Below are 9,250 nucleotides of genomic sequence, written 5' to 3'. Positions count from 1 at the left end.
ACCTTCCCCCCTCTTTTTTGACATCAATCTAGGAATAGATAGCAAGGCTATGACTAGATTAATGATGAGGGCAACCTTGCTTCCCTCTTTTTTCTTAGAACTCTTAGAGAATATGAATGACACCCACTTCACAAGGTGTAACCATCCCTTTTTGTCATCCACACCTCTGAAGGCCCGACTGCTATTAAAGAATACCTCCAAAGCCGTGCCTTTCTATCCCAATGCCTACGACCACCCCACGCTTCGGCTGAAGGTGATAGGCACTAGCCAAAACGCCTTCTCTGTATACAATCTCCAAAAAAAAAAAGAAAAAAAAAAGAAAAGAAAAGGAAAAAAAAAGAAAAGAAAAGAAAAGAAAAGAAAAGGAAAGGGAAGAAAAGAAAAGAAAGAAAGACAAATGCACGAAACCTCACTTTGCTCACCACACCTAGGGTTCACCCCAGCCCCTCTCCCCACTTCATGCTTAGGGCACATCAAGGGAAGGACTTCCAAACCTGTTACCCTAAGGGTTCACCCCTAGTCCCTCTCCCCACTTCACGCTTAGGGCACATCAAGGGAAGGACTTCCAAACCTGTCACCCTAAGCTCTGCACTGCACCTCTAACAACACAGGAATTGGGTCCTCAAGTATGGGACATTACCGAGGGCTTGCCCAAGGTTAGACCCATCTCCCAGTTCCACTGCACATGCACTTACACCTCACCGTGAGACAGACACACCCCTTAGGGAGTGCGCAACTTTCTCTTGTAGGCTGTTCGTAACTCAGTCGGGGCCCGCCATTGGCATAGATCTTGGAACCACGTGTTCTTCAACTGATTACGGCGCCCCGTTTTGACAGTCATCGCCAACGACAAATTCCAACTGTGTAACAAAGGCCGAGCATCTTCATGAAGATCAAAGCAAGCCGGAATCTCTCCAAATCATCAAGAATCAACACCCCATCATCTCTCATTCATAGCACCACCTTTTTGATTGTGGTCACCTCCCCACCAATTCCACTTAGCACCAACCCCAACTTCCCTACTGCTCCCCACCCCAGTGCCATGGGACCGGCACTCCGCTAGGAGGGGGGCAATGTTTACCACAGCACAGAATGTTTACCGTAGCACAGAGGAACAGAAAATGGAGCAAAAGTGCGGAAAAAATGGAAGAAGGAGACAACCAAGAAGGCACATGACAAAGGAAGGAAAAGGCATCCTGGATGGAGGTCAGATTTTGAAAATTTGAATGACGGTGTCACCTCAAGCAAAGAAAAGAGTAAAAGTGTGCCATTAAATATGAAGGCGCTCCCAAATCCTTGTAAAAAGAGCGTCGGGCTCACTCCTATGCAAATTGTATGCATTAGTGGGAACGAGATAAGTTAGAACGATGGGAAATAGGAAAAGAAGGCCTAGGCTAATGGCCAGCCATGTAAAAAGTGGGGATGACCGCCCAACAAAGTAGGACAGGTATATAAAGTTCAAAAGTGAATGAGAAGTTCATTCTTGGGTGTGGCTAAAGCTTCTTCTTCTTCTTCTCTTGCTTCTTACCTTCATGCTTGTGCTTGAGTGATGGATTGAGGGAGTGTGAGGGAGTGAGGGAGTGAGTGTGTGAGAGTGAGGGATCGTGGAGAAGAAGCTCCCCATCTTCTCTCTTCATCTTCCCTTCTCTTCTTCTCTTCTCTTTTCTTGCGTGGCTATGGAGGATGGAGCTTGATGGAGGGGGCTTGAGGTTGCTTGAGCTTGCCACAAGGATCGTGGAGCTACCAGAGTGCAAGAGAGAGGAGGGAACTCGATCGAGCAGCATCAATGTAAGCTCACTACACCCGCAAGGTAGGCATTGCACGTCGGCTATGTGAGAGGTAGCCATGGCCGCTCGGCTTGAAACGCTTGATCAATAAGCGGTCCGTAGGTCTCGGGGTAGAGCTCTGTAGCTCCCCTACACTAATAGGATAAGGCTTTAATAATGTGTAGTATCTTTTGGTGCATTTATAAACAATCTATTATAAAGAGAAAGATAAATAAAGAATGGTATAACACTTTACCACCTTTTGTGGCACATGAAACTCAGATGAACAATGTTGCCATTGTCCACACTGCCATTGGCCACACCAAATTTTTCATTTTCTATATTAGCTTACAATCCTTATTTTCCAACCTCTCTAGTAAATTTGAAGTGTGAAAGGATGGAAGTTATTTAGTATATGTTTCATATAGAAGTTACTTATAGATGTAATGTTGTGGATTCAAATGGGAGACTTGTTGAAGATCTCATGTGAGGCTATATATTTTGGTTTATTGGAGGAGTTGGTCCTAGAACTAAACTCACATGCCAAAAAAGTATAGTTCATCTTGAGCATGCAGAATTAAGATCACTTTTACAAGTAAATTTGTGCAAATGAGGGAAAGGAAGGGAAGGTGAGATTATCATTGTTTGCTTTATTTTGGAATCTAGTAATGTTACAACTTGAGTTAATGTACTTGAGCATGCCGAATTGAGCTTGCTTTTGCAAGTCATTTGTGCAAATGAGGGAAAAGAAGGGATGGTGAGATTATCATTGTCTGCTTTATTTTGGAATCCAGTAATGTTATGACTTGATTTTGAACATAATGGAATGGTGTATTCCAGTAATGGAATGCCAAATGGAGCTTGCCTTTGCAAGTCATTTGTGCAAATGAGGGAAAAGAAGGGATGGTGAGATTATCATTGTCTGCTATATATTGGAATCTAGTAATGTTATGACTTGATTTTGAACATAATGGAATGGTGTATTCCCTAATAGCACATTGTATTTCTTAGATATCTAATACTTCATTATACAAATGTAGAAGTGTCCTCATTGCAAATTTAAATAATAGACATCTTGATTCTAGCACCAATCTCACACAGTATGTACTTGAATATGACAAAGGTAGCTCACTTTTATTGCTCATCCATGAAAACAAGGGAAAAAAGGCTAGATAAACAAGCTCACTAGTTGACATTATACTCTTAGCCCCCCTGCTTTTATCTTTGGAGTCTCTTTATTAGCTTATTAGGAGAATGCATATCATTAAAAGTTACTTAAGGTGAAATAACATTTTAAAACATAGCTCCAATTCTTAGACATAAAGAACTCTTTAAAACATCCACAAAAGAACATGCAAAATATTAGAAATTCGAAGCAAGGAAATGTCAAATTGTACTTGATACCTAGTCTTCTTGAAAAATAAGCTTATTTTCTCTTCATGGTTAGCAAATAGATTCATATTCATCCTTTGGTCCACTCTCACCTTCTTCATGTATACGGGCTTCTACATCATAAAGCCAAAGCACAAGATAATCAAATAAGTAAATATTATTATTCATGTGTCAAAGTGTGAAGAGGTATTTCTCTTGAAATGCACTCTTCATTTTTTAAAACCTTAATGCATGTGTTAGAGTGTGAAGAGGATTCAAAGCAAATAACTCAAGTAAAGATATTTCTATAATATGTGTAAATGGACTCTATGCAGCATCAAATTTGACAAGAAATAACCATGGTAAAATATATTGGCATATCATGTGCTAGCACATTGGGCTAGCTCTAGCTTCTACATAAAAGCAAAGAAACTTAGAAGTATTTTTACCATCGAATTTCTTCATCTCTACAATCACTTCTTGTAGAGTCTTGATAATAGCCCCTTCATGTTTAATCAATTCATAAGTCCTTATGAAATCTTGGATATCTGTTGTCCCAACAACAACTTTACCTTCACTTGGTTCTCCCATCTTATAGAGTCTTAGGCGTTTCTCGTATAAGCTAAATACACTATGCCTAAGATGATAGCTTAGGCAAACTCTATCTAAGAGGATAGCTCGGTGCCACTCTTTTAGCCTAGAAGAAAATTACCACAACAAATACGGTTTCAGTCCTTGGCGCATATAGTAGTAGGTGAATATATATTCAGATTTTTCTCAAAATTAACCTCTTACAGGTACACCCTTTTTGGGCTAAAGGCACCCATAAAGAGGTAAATATATCTTAAGATATGTCCCAAAATTAACCTATTTTACAAGTAGGTATTTTTAGGCTAAAGGTACTTGTAAAGAGGTAAAATCACTTGTCTTTTACTTTATCTCTATTTATCATAGTAGTAGATCACTTGTATATTTACCCAAACCTGTTACAATGGCTTATATCTCTATTTATAACCATTTACAATAGTCTAGGCCTACTTTTCACAGTTTCTTTTTAAGCTTTTTGCCTTCCAAACTCTTATTGTTTGCTTTTCCTATTTTTGTTTCTTTGTATGCCTAACTGCCACTTGTTTCAACCATAAATTTTTAATAAGAACTTAAAATAGGGCAATCAAGATACTCAAATGGAAGAAACATGCTTAATTGACAAGAGAATGTGGGTAGAATTGTAAAAATCTACTCAGAATAGCCAAAAATGCCACTTTCTTGTAAATATGTCAGTTTTTGATATTTTCTAGCTTGGAAATTTGTACCACTCAAAATAAGTCTTGGCACAATACTCTGTCATAGGTTGACTTACTCTTGACAAGTCAAATAAATCATTGACTAACTCATCCCATAAGTGCACATTGATATCTTGTAACATTGAAGAACTTTTTTGTTTTCATTCTTTAAACATGGAGTGTCTCATCAATAGGTTCTCAACCCTAAAAGAGGAGTATTTCATAGAGGATGCAAATAGAGTAACCATGAGGACTTTTCTTGAGTTGGTTCATAAATTTGCAAAGGGCCTTTTTGCTCTAGAGCTACAAAGAGAGTTTGAGATGAAGTTTGATCAATTGGAAAGTAGAGAAATTATATTTTCTTACAAAGAAAGTTCTTTATAAAAAAAGGAAAGTGGACCCTCCGCTTTGCATCTAGAGCTAGAGAAGCTATTAGAAGATGATATAGTTGGGAATTAAAAATGATGGAAAGACATGCATGATGCTATATCTAAATTAGTGAAGTTGTTCGGTCAGTCAGGGGTGTTAGAGCTAATAATTAAGTGGCCGTCTCCCATGCCCTTGTTGGCAGATTCTTCAAAAGACAGTGCCATGGATCAACTTATAAAAAATATGGGGGAGTTATAGATCAAGCTTGCTAAGTTTGAAGAGTCATGGAAAGCTTATATGTTAAGGATCCCACCTAAGGAGATTTTGTTCACCACTACATATGGTGTGACAAAGTTTGCATAAGTTATTCTCTTAGGTGCATTGTATTTAGCTTAGAGGGGTTAATTGCAATTGTATAGAGTTTCCAAGTATAGTACAATCTCTTGTTGGATTTATTTGTTTATTGTGTTCTACATTGTATATGAGATTCCTTGTTCTAGTATTTGTTTCTTCTATATGTCTTCTCTTTCCCTTGATCCCTAGTGGATGGCCTAGAACTTTCCAACCCTTGACACCATTTCACTTGTGAAATTCTCTGAACACTCTGAAACATCAATGTCAATAGTTATTGATTTAATTATCTCATATTGAAAAATCCTATTTCATTAATTAACATGTAAAGAAACAATTTTGAGCAAAGAATAATATGTGTTTATTCACCATATTGAATACAATTGACTAGATGTCTTTACAAACATTGATTAATAAGGGGGGAACCTTCAACATGAATCTTCTTCTCGTAAGATCTTTCAAATAAATGACTTAGCCCTAATTTATCACATAAGACATCATGAAAAATAATATTCACATCAAAGACTTTTCTTCCATTAATTCACATGTGAAAAAGACATTCAAATAGGGAATGTGATTCATGTTGAAGGCTATTAAATGAGTACAAGATCCTCCTGTTGCATTGGACATAAAGATGAATTTTTAGGTAAGGTTTGTAATGATTTTTGTAAGTTTCTTAAGAGAATTACTTTGGACATGATTATCTCATAATTCTACATTTATGATACATAGGTGCTCCATTTACTATATTGAATATCATGAAAATTTATCTTTTGGACATGACTTAATAGAAGAAGATTCTTTGTTAATGAGGTGTACTTCTCATAATATCTTATAGGTAAATGTCTTCATTATAATTGACTACATGGGCGTCTATCCTTTGTTTTACTTTTCTCAAATGAAAAACAAAGCCAAGGGTAGTGAATTAGGCCAATGCATTTTCTTAGAATGTTTGATGCCGATAATAAGATTCACATCAAAGACACTTCTTTTATTAATCATTGTGTGAAAAGGAAACATTTGATAGGGAATAAGAGTCATTATAAAAGCTAATACACAAGTACAAGACTTGCTATTTCTTTGGATAAAGATATGATTGTTTTGGGTAAGTTTCTCTTTCTTTCAATAAGGTTTTGTTTCTCAAGATTGTATGGTAGTGTTGACATGGTTATCGCTACAAATTGCAAGAGTTTTTTCTCTTGGTATCTTTCTCTCAACTTAATCACACACACACACACACACACACACACACACTCTCTCTCTCTCTCTCTCTCTCTCTCTCTCTCTCTCTCTCTCTCTCTCTCTCTCTCTCTCTCTCTCTCTCTCTCTCTCTCTCTCTCTCTCTCTCTCTCTTTGTGTCTTGCTATAGAGTTGAGCATTAAGTTATGGTAGTAAAATGGTAAGTATTTTGATTATATGATGTAGTCTCTTGTCTCACCCTAATGAGTGACTTTCCTAAGGATTCATTTACCCAATGGAGTAAGTTTCATATAATAGTACATCAAGTGTTCTAGTCTTAGATCTGTAGCTTATATGCAAATATGTAGACCATAGGAAGCTGTGCATATGTAGCTATAGTAATATTTCATATGTCATAGTAGAAAACCATATTGAAACTTACATAATTGATAGCTTAACTTGTGCTACATGTGTCTCAAATCCTTGCATCTTCATCTACCTATCTTTTTCAATCCCGACTTTTTGAATATGGGTAAGCTAATGGTTTTAAGACACAGACATAGGCTAGCATGAGCTAAGCAATCAAGTATGTAGGTTTAAGTTTGGTGGTCTACTATGCCATACAAAGTATAAATAGAGTTAGATATGCATAGCCTCCTAAGGTCTACACATTACTCTATGAGCTAAACACAACCCAAGGTAATAGGCAACATGTAATGAAATGAACAAGCATATCATAGAGTGGTTGTAATCACTAGCACATTAAGGTGTGTGGTGAATCCAAATGGAGCAGGATAGCTCATCACACTTTGGATTACGAGGATGAGCATTATAAGAAGCCAAGTTTGAAAGTATTTAAGCTTTGATTCATTGATCTAGTGTATCAAATGTGAAGCATTGTTAAATTTTTAAATACAGCTTTGATTAGGGGTCTGTAAGTTGTCTCGTTTGTCTAGGCACAAGGCAACTGGAAAGATATAGGAGGAAGCAAGATCAAGTGAGTCTAATGGTTGTAACAAGGGTGGTGGAATGAAAATCACTAATTCAAGAAGGGGTCCAAGGAGGGGCCTATTAATGCATGAGACACAGTTTTACCTTATTGTTCTACTTTGCAAGCTAAAATTTGGCATTCAAAGTTTTACATACATTAGTGGTTGTTTATAATGCAATAAATGATATTATTTGGAAGCTTTGAGTTCTCCCATGTTGCATACAAGCCAAATTTTGGATTCCAAAGCTTTCTATATACCCATGCATGTTTTACAATTTAAAAAAGACTATTCTTTGATCATTTTGTTCTTATTTTATATTTGATTTGTACATTTGGTTGCTTAAAGCTATACTGCAAGAGTACAATATGATAAAACAAGGAAAAGTTACATATGTTACTCTTATTGTCATACTACTAAGAGGGCATATACAATTTCCAAGGAAGAAAAATTCATGATTTTTCTTCAAGCGAAATCTCTACTATGATTGACCTTTCAACATATTGACAAAAGAAAGCATACATTTTTTTGGGCTTAAATGATTCCCATGTTTTTTTGTGTAGGCATTTGTGGATTTCAAAATGCTCTAAACACTAATAGAGTATTATTCTTTAGGCCACATTAGTTTACTCTTTTTATTATATTTTATGAAAAATGCAAAGAGGTTAATCATGTGAAGTTGACATCATCATATTGTAGTGGTGTTACAAGCCTCGTGAGGTTAAGAAGATAGAATCATACATAAAACTAAGCATTAGAATGCATTTTGAAACACATTATTCTAAACAACTTACCTCTCAAGTAGTTGCCAGTACAATTTTGACATCCTCAAATGTAGTGGAAGTTGATCCTAGCAATAATGAATGTAGACACACCACCTCACTAGCAAGAAATATATTTTCTTATAATGATCTTGCAAAATCAAGCAAGCAGGAACCAAGCTCAAAATCGAGTAACATATGCATTGATAGATGTGATTTCAAGTAGAGAATTTGGGAAATACTTGCTAGCATAGTTTATCCTTTGTCAAATTTGATGGACACTAACTATGGGAGCATTGCTCAACGTGATAGGCCTATAGAGCCCATACAACAACATATCATGTCTTGTTCATTTGATGATTTGGAAGATAGTTGATGTAGATGCAAGTGTGATGCCAATAGCCTTGAGAGATATGCCAACTAGAACTCTTGTGCAACACTTGTTTTAGCACCAACATGTTCTTATTATGTTTCTTTTTAGTGCCCCTTTTCATATAAAAAGATCACTGTACTTAGAGACTATTTCCATTAGTATACTTCTTCACAAAGTCACTATGGTAAAAAAAGCTACAATGCTCAAGGATGATTATGAAACTTGCATATTAAAAAATGGGCATGATATTGATGTGTTCGGGGAGAAATCTCTTATAGAGGAAAGAAAACTTTTTGGGAAACTCAAGAAAGTGACCAATTCTTTACACCAATTTCTAAAGGTTGTCTCAAGGTTTAGTAGATCTACATCATGATTGTATGCTAGTACTAATACTGCTACTAAAGTGCACAAGATTTAGAAATTTTGATGTATATTATGTCATCTAAATATGATGTTATTGTCAATCACCACTTGGTTCTTATGTGGCTTTAATTAGGCTATTAAGGCTTAACATTAAAAAACTAGTTCAATTTCTCATGTTCACACATTGCAAACGAAGTGGATTTTTGCGTTTTGGCAGGGCAAACGAACTTGGATTCAAGATCTGACTTGCCAAGTGGCTCCATGGCATCGAAATCTAATAATTGGCATTTGTCATGCACTTTTCGGCTCCCAGATCACATAGCTTCTTTATAATACCAAAGAGAAAGATCAAGCAATAAGCATTACACTTTTTGATTATAGGATGTATTTTGTATATCAGAGGGGAGTAGATGATTTCTATCATCATTGTGTAGTACCCGACGAG

The sequence above is a fragment of the Lygodium microphyllum genome, chromosome 20, assembly GCF_053477565.2.
Source record: "Lygodium microphyllum isolate KBCC chromosome 20, Lygodium_microphyllum_v1.1.10, whole genome shotgun sequence".
Lineage (NCBI taxonomy): Eukaryota > Viridiplantae > Streptophyta > Polypodiopsida > Schizaeales > Lygodiaceae > Lygodium > Lygodium microphyllum.
Note: the sequence above shows the minus strand (reverse complement) of the source record.